At 49.2% G+C, this 13,860-nt stretch overlaps 1 protein-coding gene across 8 annotated transcripts in view; it reads right to left on the bottom strand.

Moving 5' to 3' along the window:
• The window catches only part of LOC123765825 (uncharacterized), a 57,632-nt gene that overhangs the window by 11,345 nt on the left and 32,427 nt on the right, over positions 1-13,860 (bottom strand). The window lies entirely within an intron of this gene.

The following is a 13,860-nucleotide window of genomic DNA, read 5'->3' as shown; positions in this document are numbered from 1 at the left end:
GGCTATAATCAAAGTTAAACAAAATAGACGGTAAACAAATCACAAGGGCCGTGATGAGGGTTCGAACCCCGGTGACGGTGACCCCCGGGGAGGGGGGAGGGGGTGTTGGGAGCCCGTCGTCCCGTCATGGTGGACAGCGGGATGCCTCAATAATGACGCCGCCCTCGCGGAAATACCTAGGGCAAGCATTATTCCCAGGTGAAGGGGGGGGGGGGGGAGACTACCCCAGGTGGTGGGGGTGGGGGGATACAACCCCAGGTGGTGGGGGACAACCCCCCAGGTGAAGGTGAGAGCTCCAGGGGTGGGGCCAGGCAGGATGTGCAGGCAAGCGCACGCGCACACGCACACAGGAAGCCGTCCGTAATCTCCCTGGCTTTGTCCAAATGGCCGCTAATGTTAAATACACACACATTATATATATATATATATATATATATATATATATATATATATATATATATATATATATATATATATATATATATATATATATATATATATATATTGCGCTTGTTGTTATAATTACTACTTAATTAAGGAGTACGAGTCGTGATGGGTTTTGTTAATGAATGCAATTATCTTGCGTATCGTCGTATCTTTGTTTCAGGCGATAAACGCCCACCTCAAGAACAAGTAACATTCAAGTCAACCAATCATCAACGTAATAGTACCATTCTGCAATGCGATTTAAGGTTGCTAGACGTAGGTTTTTACAAAATAAGCTCTTGATTATGTTTAATACCTGGGATTAAACAAGAAAAACCCGTATAAACATTATATCCACGAGTACTCCCCCCCCACCCCAACTCATCTAAACCCAACCGCCAAGAATTCCTCTCTGACTCATTCATGCGAAATCCACGTACAAGGCTAACCTATTCAACAGCCCTAAAAACCCACTAATATAAGACAGGTCAAGCTAACATTTCATCAGGGGCATACGAGCAATTAACTTTGACCCCCCAACAATAGTGATTCAGATACCCTCAGTTGTTGTTCTATATATCTAAGAAAGATATATCTATATATCTATATATCTAAGCATAATCTGATGTTGGCAACACCCGTATTCTGAACACTATTTCCACAACGGCCGGCGGGTCTGACCCTTCCCCCCTCCTCCTCTCACCCCTAGCATTCATTCAATTAATACGCCAATTAGCCGAGGGTTTAGCTAAGGTGAAAACCAATGTTCATCTCTCATACAAACACCGTGGTGCTCGCCATGTTATGGACACCTAACATACAGCAAAGGTCAAGGCTTGGTGACACAAGTTATCAAGACGGGAAAACATCTCTTGCGCCTCAACACGCGGCCAGTCAGTCCGTCCCCAACAGTGGCTTACTGGCGGACTACATTACTACATATTTGGTGCTTTTGACCACATAGGTAATGACGGTACTATCGTTTGGGAGTACGGCTTTTGGCGTATCAGGGGCTGGGAGGCGGGGTGGACTCACCGTAGTTGTGCTTGTTGGGGTTAAGCTCTGGCTCTTTGGTCCCGCCTCTCAACCGTCAATTTACTGGTGTACAGATTTCTGAGCTCGAGTTCTATCGCAGCTACATTTGAAACCATGAATGGACATGTTCTCAAACTGAGTACTCAAATGAGCCACAGGGACGTCAGAGAGAACTTTTTCAGTGTCAGTAATTAACAGATGGAATGCATTAGGCAGTGATGTGGTGGAGGCTGACTCCATACACAGTTTCAAATGTAAATATGATAAGAACCCAGTAGGCTCAGGAATTTGTACACCAGTTGATAGACGGGAACAAAGAGCCAGAGCTCAACCCCCGCAAGCACAACTAGGTGTGAGTGAGAGTGAGAGAGAGAGAGAGAGAGAGAGAGAGAGAGAGAGAGAGAGAGAGAGAGAGAGAGAGAGAGAGAGAGAGAGAGAGAGAGAGAGAGAGAGAGAGAGAGAGAGAGAGAGAGAGAGAAGAGAGAGAGAGAGAGAAAGAGAGAGAGAGAGAGAGGGGGGGGGGGAGGGGAGAGAGGGAGGGAGGGTGCAGGAAGTGGAAGGATTATTAACAGGTGAGCGAAAAGGAGAGGGAAAGGATTGAGTCCGGAAATACCAGAGGTCCGGCCACACGAATGGAAGAGGAGCACTCTCTTGACCCGAGCGGTTCGTCACTCCTGGTTCATCAGTCCACCTCCCCCACCACCACCTCCACAGCCACGTTTTCAACACATCACCATTCAGTTCCCGCGTGGCGCCCCCACGTGTCTCCTCCCTCCCCCCTTCCATGTTCCCCGTTCCCTCACTCGCTATGCATTTCTCGCTGCCGAAGACACGTGGTGGGGCGGGGCGGGGTATGGCGGGGCGGGGTATGGCGGGGCGGGGTATGGCGGGGCGGGGCCGGGCGGGGCGGGGCCGGGCGGGGCGGGGCCGGGCGGGGCGGGGCAGGGCAGGGTATGGCGGGGCGGGGCAGGGCGGGGCGGGGCGGGGCAGGGTGGGGCGGGGCGGGGCAGGGCGGGGCGGGGCAGGGTGGGGCAGGGTGGGGCAGGGCAGGGCAGGGTAGGGCAGGGCGGGGCGGGGCGGGGCGGGGCGGGGCGGGGCAGGGCAGGGCAGGGCAGGGCAGGGCAGGGCAGGGCAGGGCAGGGCAGGGCAGGGCAGGGCAGGGCAGGGCAGGGCAGGGCAGGGCAGGGCAGGGGGCATGGCCTGGGTCACTGACCGTGCACGCTTTACTCAACACAAACCTGCCCGCCCACCTTATAAAAGCTGGTACAGTTAGTGCCTTCCAGCTTCCTGCCGCCGTGCCTACATAGTCCCGAAGGCACAGTGGTCTACGTTCTCGATTCTCAATCCAAAACCAGCTCAATCCCTGGACAGGACACACCCACACATGGTTGTGCTTGTTGACAAATTGATGATAATAATAATGACAACATTTTAATCATTTCAAATATTTAAAACAATGTATATAAATTATTTTCAGGCAATGGTAGGAGAGAAAATGAAAGGAAGCAATGGATGAATGGTGTAGACACCAAGACCCAACTGCCCAGGTGACAACCATTGCTCACGATCTCCGCCACAACCTTAGCTAATACCTAGGATATAACACATGCAGGTTGTAAAAGTACAAGGGAACGCTACATATATTTCTACAGATGTCAGGAAAGGGTCCCCATATCCCATACTTATCGAGACTAAATACAAGTGCAGTAGAACAATGTCCAACCTGAGCAGGTGTGTGAGAGGAGAGCAACAGCATCCTGGCACCCCTGGCTGCTACACCTGTCGAACACCAGCGGCAGACGAAGGAAGCTGGCTCTCGACTGGGGCTGCGACCGCCCGCAGTCTTGGCAAGGTGAGCCACACGGGTCCTGGGGGACGTGGCTACAAGCAACAAGGGGTTCCACAGGTACGTGTATTCCGTAGATGTGGACGTCAAGCTCCCGACCTGCGGGAAAGTTGCCTCCATTTGTTGCGGCTGGCGACGTACCGGGAGCAGATGAATGACCGAGTTGCGCGCATGTGACTGGCTCGCTCCAAGGTCGAATTTTACAGTCGTGATCGTGGGGTGTCCTGGAGACGAGTGGCTCGCTGCATGGCCGCACATTCTGGCTCAGTGACTGGCGATGGCGTCGCCGTACCGACAATTTCTGCAACTGTCGTTGGTGGTTTATGACGAGCCAGCGTGCGGCGCGGCGCCCCAGCCCGCGCACCAGCAGCAAGGGCGCCGCGAACAAGCTGATGCTCAATCCTCGAGATTCAGGCAGGCACACCATGGCGCCAACCTTACTAACAGCATTCAATAAGTTATGCTGCTCCCCAGGTCGGTCTTCGTCTCTCGGTCCACCTGGTCAAGGTCACGCAACTCTTCCCCGGGGCAACAAGTGGGAGGCGATTCTTGGCATCACCGCTCCAGGTCGTGTCCACCCACCTACAAGTTACCTTCGTGTTGTCCCTACTGTACATGTATACAAGCACGCTACTGCTGATTATCACGCTAATCTGAAAATTAACATGTCCACAGTTGTTCTTCTCTCACACTCCCTCGACAAGGAACCGGTAACTCGAGGCTACCAAGAAGTCGAGGTTTCAGTCATTCAACCTGAAATGCACAACCAACTCCGTAATCAAGTCTCCGGTAAAACATTCCCAGCGGAAACCTATCTGGCCTCCAGTGTATTAACACGTAAGTCACGAGTAGTAGAAGTCCCTCACTAGTGAGCCCATCATGAGGCAAAGCGACAAACCTACCATCATTACACACACTAATCACAATAGCGTGACATATCAAATGAACAAATCCACAAGGGCCGCAGTGATGAGGATTCGAACCTACGCCCGGGATAATCCGGAGCTTCGAAGTCTCAAGCTTCCTGTAACCACCTGTGCACAAAAAAAATTCAAGCCAAGGGGTACTGGTTGTGTGAGAGCAGGCCGCCAGCCACGATGACTCAGGCAGACTAACTGTCTGCTAGTCCTCCCACCCTGCCCAACCACTGACCCCTACCCCCCCCCCCCCCCCACTGACCCAGACACTAACCCATCCTCACCTGCCTACATTCAATAGGAAAATACCCCCCTTCCCCTCCCCCTTTACACCACAAACTGGAGAACACCGAGTAGGCTTCATTCAGATCAGCTTACAGTGACCCGTAACCAACCCACGCAGTCTTCACTAGCAATTGACCAAACCACACACTAGAAGGTGAAGGGATGACGACGTTTCGGTCCGTCCTGGACCATTCTCAAGTCGATTGTAGACTTGAGAATGGTCCAGGACGGACCGAAACGTCGTCGTAGTCCTTCACCATCTAGTGTGTGGTCTGGTCAATATAGTTTAGCCACGTTATTGTGACTCATCGCCTTCAACAGCAATGTTAAGGTCACAACGTAGATACGGCGGGGTGTTTTCAAACTATTAAATCGCATATATAAATCGGATATACGAACCTTCATTGATCCCCTGTTGCAAAATGGACGCAAACACTATTTTGCAATGAATGCCAATTGCAATCATTTACTGTATTTTGTTAAAAGATAACACAAATACACTGTAGATTTAAATATAATGTGTTTAGCTTGACCACGTTAAAAAATAAGATGTATATGATTAGGCAACTTAAAATATTAAATCGAATTCTGTAGAAATACACACACTCACTCGGTCCTAATGGCGGTCAATTTGTTTAAATGTTGAATTGGTGATCTCTTTCTTTGGTTAAATTCATATATTATGCACTCTATACCCAGCCTGTGAGTGGTAGTGGACCCCCATACCCCTCCTGTGAGTGGTAGTGGACCCCCATACCCATCCTGTGAGTGGTAGTGGACCCCATACCCCTCCTGTGTGAGTGGTAGTGGACCCCATACCCATCCTGTGAGTGGCAGAGGACCCCATACCCATCCTGTGAGTAGTAGTGGAACAGGTTACCGAGGCATATTATGGGCTTAAGAAAATGAGCACCTTTATCGACCCCATCTCTGGCTGCGAGAATACATCTACGGATCCCATCGCTCTTCTTGGCCTTTATAGAACATTTTAGGATGCAATGATTACATATATTAGCGATGAAGTAACGACGCACGCTCTGAGGTAGAGGGCGTAGGCTGATGTTGCAACTGGTGGGGGGCAACAGCACTCCACCAGACCCTGATCTTGAACTTGAACTGCAACGCCGCCTACCCCCCACCCCTCCAAGACCGTCTTCCCCCTACTAACGCGCGCGCAAAATCACATGAATGACAACAGACGGTTAGAAAGGCGGGGCCCTAGAGCTAACAGCTCGATCTTCCAGGCACGAGCAATATGCATGGAAAAAACGTTTCTCGAAAAACGAGTAACAGTTAGTGGGCCAGCAGAGGCTTAGGGCCCGTGCAGGAATACTGAATGTATCTGAATCAAGTTCAACCTGTCCTCAGGCTCGGCTCATCCACACTGCCCCCCCCCCCCCCCCGCCACTCCCGGACACAAAGACTGGCTCCTCAATTTTGATGTAATACAGTATATTCAAAATTGGAATTTCCTCATATATATTGATATTATTAGGAATTAAAATTTAGTGTATAGTTCGGTCTAAATTGGGTTAGGTATTTTGATTCTGTTGGCATTTACTGTATTTGTATTTGGCAGTACGTGGGTGGAGCATTTACATAGATGCAATTCGAACAGTGGTGGTAAGAGCATTATTGTTCGAAAATTTTCGAGCGTTGTGAGTCGTGTGTAAAACGTTTTCATTCATAAACAGCGGTTTGGCGGCTGGATTAACAAGTATTTGGGGCCTTTGTTTTGGAGGACAAGTTGGCAACTTTTATAGCGCGTGTTCCAATTGGTTAAGCCCGTCCTCCAAACAAAGATTAAAAGTCCATTCCATGCACCCGCCAAACCCCCTGTTTATGAATGAAAGACGGTTTACACACGACTCAACTGATGACGTCCGAACACTTCCGGAACAAGTGCTTCACTGACGAATTTTGTTCGAACCACAACGCTGTAAATGCTTCACCCACAGTACTACAAAGACAAAATAATCACCAACAGAACCTAAACACCTAATCTAACCTATGCCTAAATATGCACAACATGCTAATATATATAATAATATTAATTTATATTTGATACAATTTCTGTTTTGAATGAACAGCATGTTAAAATTGATGAAATCGTCTTTGGGGTCGACCACTGGATGGAATGAACTTGAGTCGAGGCCGGGTTGCTTGGTTCATATCCCCAGTGGCCCACTCCCTCACAGCCTAGCGAGGCGCGCGCGCACATCTCCCGACGCCAACTATTTCCGGCGAAGGCCACACAAAGTGTATACCTGAAGGGTAATGACCGCCCCCGCCTTCCAGACAACTGATTACCTCTTACACCACCACCACCACCTCCAGACACCACCACCACCACTACCACACCACCTCCAGACACCACCACCACTACTACCACACCACCTCCAGACACCACCACCACTACCACACCACCTCCAGACACCACCACCACTACCACACCACCTCCAGACACCACCACCACTACCACACCACCTCCAGACACCACCACCACTACCACACCTCCTCCAGACACCACCACCACTACCACACCTCCTCCAGACACCACCACCACTACCACACCACCTCCAGACACCACCACCACCACCACCACCTCCAGACACCACCACCACCTCCAGACACCACCACCACTACCACACCTCCTCCAGACACCACCACCACACCTCCACCACCTCCAGACACCACCACCACTACCACACCTCCTCCAGACACCACCACCACTACCACACCTCCTCCAGACACCACCACCACCTCCAGACACCACCACCACCACTACCACACCACCACCAGACACCTCCAGACACCACCACTACTACCACACCACCTCCAGACACCACCACCACTACCACACCACCTCCAGACACCACCACCACTACCACACCACCACCAGACACCACTACCACACCACCTCCAGACACCACCACCACACCACCTCCAGACACCACCACCACACCACCTCCAGACACCACCACCACTACCACACCACCTCCAGACACCACCACCACTACCACACCTCCTCCAGACACCACCACCACTACCACACCTCCTCCAGACACCACCACCACTACCACACCTCCTCCAGACACCACCACCACTACCACACCACCTCCAGACACTACTACCACCACACCACCACCACCTCCAGACACCACCACCACTACCACACCTCCTCCAGACACCACCACCACTACCACACCACCACCAGACACCACTACCACACCTCCAGACACCACCACTACCACACCACCACCAGGCTAGGTCTGGGGCAACTAGGTGGCAGCGTAACCTCTAACATTGCCAGGAGAACAACAAGATGAATGGAGGTGTGGGTGTGCGTGAGTGAGGGGAGGGAGGACAAGAGTTATCTTGAGATGATTTCGGGGCTTAGCGTCCCCGCGGCCCGGTCCTCGACCAGGTCTCCTTTTTGTTACATATCCCCAGGAAACAGCCCGTAGCAGCTGTCTAACTCCCAGGTACCAATTTACTGCTAGGTGAACAGGGGAGCATCATGGTAAAAAACTCTGCTCATTTCTTTCCGCCTCCGCCCGGGATCGAACCCAGAACCTTAGGACTACGAATCCCGAGCGGTGTCCACTCAGCCGTCAGACTCCTTAGGGATGACGACATAGGGAATGGGGGCGACTCTCATGCCCGCACGAGGTCACAGTTAACACCAAGACTGTCGCTGTCACAATCGACTTGAGAATGGTCCAGGACGGACCGAAACGTCGTCGTCCCTTCAACTTCTAGTGTGTGGTCTGGTCAACCAAGACTGTCAGTGTAGTACGCACGAGGTCACAGTTAACACCAGGACTGTCAGTGTAGTACGCACGAGGTCACAGTTAACCACAATGAACCTGAGCCAATATAAACACACCAGCAAGTATGAGACACTGTACATCTGCAGTGATCATCAACAAATAATGGATCACAGTATTAAGACCAACAGTGTACACCGTACAGTTAGTACCCAGCCGCTGGCGTACACAGAAGCACAACACTTCGCCAATATCAAATAGTGAACAGCGGGAGGGGGATTCCTTATAGTGACTAAATGCACTTTAATATTCAAGTACAATTCACAGTCAAATTCGCACCAAAATATATTTTCTTTCCATGTACTAATCACTTCATGCTGCCAGTATTACTAAATAATTGACCAGACCACACACTAGAAAGTGAAGGGACGACGAAGTTTTGGTCCGTCCTGGACCATTCTCAAGTCGGTTTGAGAATGGTCCATGACGGACCGAAACGTAGTCGTCATTTCACTTTCTAGCGTGTGGTCTGGTCAACATACTTCAGCCACGTTACTGTGACTCCTCGCCCGCACTAAAACACAATTGTATCACAAATTCACCAATAACACACATTCAGTAACCTGCTCTGAATGTCTCACTATGGAAAACTTTCGCATTTGTAGTCAGCGGTCCACACACACACACATCCCTACGGTCTGTAAACACTGCACTTGGTACTTGTTAATACTGAGTGTAGAGATGATATGTGGGTATATATAGGTACCCACATATCACGCCGGGAATCACCTTGTACAATTACCAACAACAAATATCCTTTTTTATCACCACACAAGTCCACAAATACGAAATTATCACTAAAAATGGCCAAGTCATATCAAGCAAGTCTTTAGGGCCAAGTCATATCAAGCACTGAAATATCACCGGTATCAAGCCACAATTTGGTATTATAAGCATAATAAGTCAAGTTTTCTACATTAGTAAGTTGGGGGAAGAGTTTCGGGCGCGGCGGAGTGACGGCGGCGCGCGAGCGAGTGAGTGAGTAGCACCAGTTGGAGGAGCAGCTCTTGGTGGCCGGTCCTGGCCCGAGGCGGGCCCCTTGCTCCAGCCCTCCTGGCCCGCCGTCCCTCACTCCTCTCCTGCATCCATCCTCATCCTCACCCTCCCTCCCCCACCCCGGGACCTCTACTGCATCCATCCTCACCCCCCGGTGTGTCTACTGCATCCATCCTCACCCCCCGGTGTGTCTACTGCATCCATCCTCACCCCCGGTGTCTCTACTGCATCCATCCTCACCCCCCGGTGTCTCTACTGCATCCATCCTCACCCCCCCGGTGTCTCTACTGCATCCATCCTCACCCCCCGGTGTCTCTACTGCAACCATCCTCACCCCCGGTGTCTCTACTGCATCCATCCTCACCCCCGGTGTCTCTACTGCATCCATCCTCACTCCCGGTGTGTCTACTGCATCCATCCTCACCCCCCGGTGTCTTTACTGCAACCATCCTCACCCCCTGGTGTGTCTACTGCATCCATCCTCACCCCCCGGTGTCTCTACTGCATCCATCCTCACCCCCGGTGTCTCTACTGCATCCATCCTCACCCCCCGGTGTCTCTACTGCATCCATCCTCACCCCCGGTGTCTCTACTGCAACCATCCTCACCCCCGGTGTCTCTACTGCATCCATCCTCACCCCCGGTGTCTCTACTGCATCCATCCTCACCCCCGGTGTCTCTACTGCATCCATCCTCACCCCCCGGTGTGTCTACTGCATCCATCCTCACCCCCGGTGTCTCTACTGCATCCATCCTCACTCCCGGTGTCTCTACTGCATCCATCCTCACCCCCGGTGTCTACTGCATCCATCCTCACCCCCGGTGTCTCTACTGCATCCATCCTCACCCCCCGGTGTGTCTACTGCATCCATCCTCACCCCCGGTGTCTCTACTGCATCCATCCTCACTCCCGGTGTCTCTACTGCATCCATCCTCACCCCCGGGGCCTCTACTGCATCCATCCTCACTCCCGGTGTCTCTACTGCATCCATCCTCACCCCCGGTGTCTCTACTGCATCCATCCTCACCCCCGGGGCCTCTACTGCATCCATCCTCACCCCCGGGGCCTCTACTGCATCCATCCTCACCCCCCGGTGTCTCTACTGCATCCATCCTCACCCCCGGTGTCTCTACTGCATCCATCCTCACCCCCGGTGTCTTTACTGCAACCATCCTCACCCCCGGTGTCTCTACTGCATCCATCCTCACCCCCGGTGTGTCTACTGCATCCATCCTCACCCCCCGGTGTCTCTACTGCAACCATCCTCACTCCCAGTGTCTCTACTGCATCCATCCTCACCCCCGGTGTCTTTACTGCAACCATCCTCACCCCCGGTGTCTCTACTGCATCCATCCTCACCCCCTGGTGTCTACTGCATCCATCCTCACCCCCGGTGTCTCTACTGCATCCATCCTCACCCCTCCCGGTGTCTCTACTGCATCCATCCTCACCCCCGGGGCCTCTACAGCATCCATCCTCACCCCTGGGGCCTCTACTGCATCCATCCTCACCTCAAAGTCTCAACTACAACCATCCTTGCCCCCCCATACTAATGATCATTAGTATGAAGCTAAGTCATACTATGACTGGGAATAATTGCCCCCCCCCCGAAAACACTGCAGTACTGTATATTATAAAACAACGTTTACCCAGGCTAATAAAAAGAATGACAAGGCAATTTGGGGTATAATTGAAAGGAATAATAAACCACGCAGTGAAAACACAAGTATTCCTCCTATCATTTATTATAGCCCTCATACAGCCTCCATCGTTCAGAACAACATAATTTCTTCCTCTGACAAACTGAAGTGTACAAATGTAGTACAATATATCAATACAAGTGCAATTCTGGAGAGACCCCTGTGCTCCAAAATGTACGCTATATTGGACACACTATGAATAAATACTCTAGAGAAGATGCCTTATACTTGTGCAGGCGATGAGTCACAATAACGTGGCTGAAGTATGTTGACCAGACCACACACTAGAAGGTGAAGGGACGACGACGTTTCTGTCCGTCCTGGACCATTCTCAAGTCGATTGTCCAGGACGGACCAAAAAGTTGTCGTCCCTTCACCTTCTAGTGTGTGGTCTGGTCAACATGCTTTATACTTTATTTACATGAAGGAGGAATTAAGCAACGCCACTCTCGACACTACAATACCATCCTGAATTATCTGGACATCATTAAGGACAAGTCTTGAATTGTTGTGTCCAACTATATCTTTAATTATCTGAACATCATTAAGGACAAGTCCTGAATTGTTGTGTCCAACTATATCTTTAATTATCTGGACATCATTAAGGACAAGTCCTGAATTGTTGTGTACAACTATATCTTGAATTATCTGGACATCATTAAAGACAAGTCCTGAATTGTTGTGTCCAACTATATCTTGAATTATCTGGACATCATTAAGGACAAGTCTTGAATTGTTGTGTCCAACTATATCTTTAATTATCTGGACATCATTAAGGACAAGTCCTGAATTGTTGTGTCCAACTATATCTTGAATTATCTGGACATCATTAAGGACACCACGGATTGAAGGAGGCGAGGACACCTTTGATCATGCACCAGTGATCGAAGGAGGCCATGAATGCTTGAGGCCATATTTATTTGAGAACCGATACAAGTAATCAACATTTAAATTAATTCAATGTCAATTATACAATAGTTTGATGTCCCTCCTTTGATCCAAAGGAAAGATAACATAACTATTTTTTTTTTTTTTTTTTTTTTGAGATATATACAAGAGTTGTTACATTCTTGTACAGCCACTAGTACGCGTAGCGTTTCGGGCAAGTCCTTAATCCTATGGTCCCTGGAATACGATCCCCTGCCGCGAAGAATCGTTTTTTCATCCAAGTACACATTTTACTGTTGCGTTAAACAGAGGCTACAGTTAAGGAATTGCGCCCAGTAAATCCTCCCCGGCCAGGATACGAACCCATGACATAGCGCTCGCGGAACGCCAGGCGAGTGTCTTACCACTACACCACGGAGACTATTATCTGAAGCTAGGCCGCAGTCACCTCCACTATTTTTCATTGCTCCCTACGATTAAGGACTACTTAATTATAGGACAAGCTGAGCCCATACTTACAAATATATATTGTTTGTGCATGTAAACTTAGTATATCTGTGAACTTAGAGTCAGGAATATGTTCCCGAAGATGCCACACTGTCGACGAATGGTCAAAGAAATAAAATGGAAAGCTCAAGTGATTTCAGTGTTTCGTCACCCTCATGCTGGAAGAAGGTATTTATGTAGAATGTAAAATAGCCATAAGAAAATCAGCAATTGTAACAATTCTGTTTAATTCAATATGAATTAAAGAAAAATCGGCTTCCAAAATTACTGTAAACATTATATATATATATACACACACACATACTATAAGAGAGAATGTCTCTTTGTCCAAAATTGGAGGCAACATGTTTGTGGGATAGACTTACCCAACTTAGGCAGAGGGAATGGGCTGGGGTACGGGATGGAATAGGCTGATTAAGGTCACCAGAATTCAAAAGGGAACAGTGTGCAGGGTCATACTCGGACCCCCATGACGATTTCTGGCACTACCCACCAGTTACACAGCTAAGTATTTAAAAAAAAAAAAATTTTCTTATTGTAATGTACACAATTATTCACTGACCTTGGGTAAATTAACAGAAATTTCCAGCTGTCAATAATTTGCCCATATTTGCATAAACAGATGATTCTTCCAAAGCTTCAAAGATTTCTCAAGCTACAGTCCTCTATCAGAAAAAGGGGTAACTATTCTTTTATTAGTATTTCACACCACTAAGCTCCTCTCACTGGTGACCACCCACACATTAGGCAGACACAGACTGAGACAATGAAAGAGACAGAGACAAAAAACTGAGACAGACAGATATACATACACAGACATTTGATAGATGGATGGCACTCTACACATAAGGGGCATGACTAGCCAAGCTCTCATGGTGCTCAAAAGAGAACTTAAGCACCATGTTCCACCTAAGGAGACCTGATCAACCAGGTTGCGAGCAGCTGCATCCAACAGCTTGGTTATATAATAATAATAATAATAATAATTTTATTTAGGTAAGGTACATACATAAAGAGATTTTACAAAGTTTGTTGGCTTTATAGATAGAGCTAGTACATACAATGCCTAAAGCCACTATTACGCAAAGCGTTTCGGGCAGCAGGTTGGCTAGAACACTAACCAGGAGTTCTGGTCAGAGCCCGGGGGTCAGATTCATGAAGTAGTTACGCAAGTACTTACAAACGTGTACATCTTTCCTCAATCTTTGACAGCTTTGGTTACATTTATTAACTTGGTTTACAACCATCAAAACCTTCCAATCAACTGTTATTGTTATAAACAGCCTCCTGGTGCTTTGGAGCTCATTAATTGTTTAATAATTGTAAAAGCCGCCAAAGATTGAGGAAAGGTGTACAGGTTCGTAAGTTCTTGCGTAACTGCTTCGTGAATCTGGCCCCAGGCCATGGGGATATTGATCCCTAGAACCAA

This window comes from Procambarus clarkii, chromosome 37 (assembly GCF_040958095.1).
Source record: "Procambarus clarkii isolate CNS0578487 chromosome 37, FALCON_Pclarkii_2.0, whole genome shotgun sequence".
Classification (NCBI taxonomy): domain Eukaryota; kingdom Metazoa; phylum Arthropoda; class Malacostraca; order Decapoda; family Cambaridae; genus Procambarus; species Procambarus clarkii.
Note: the sequence above shows the minus strand (reverse complement) of the source record. Positions and strands in the feature narration are given on the sequence as shown.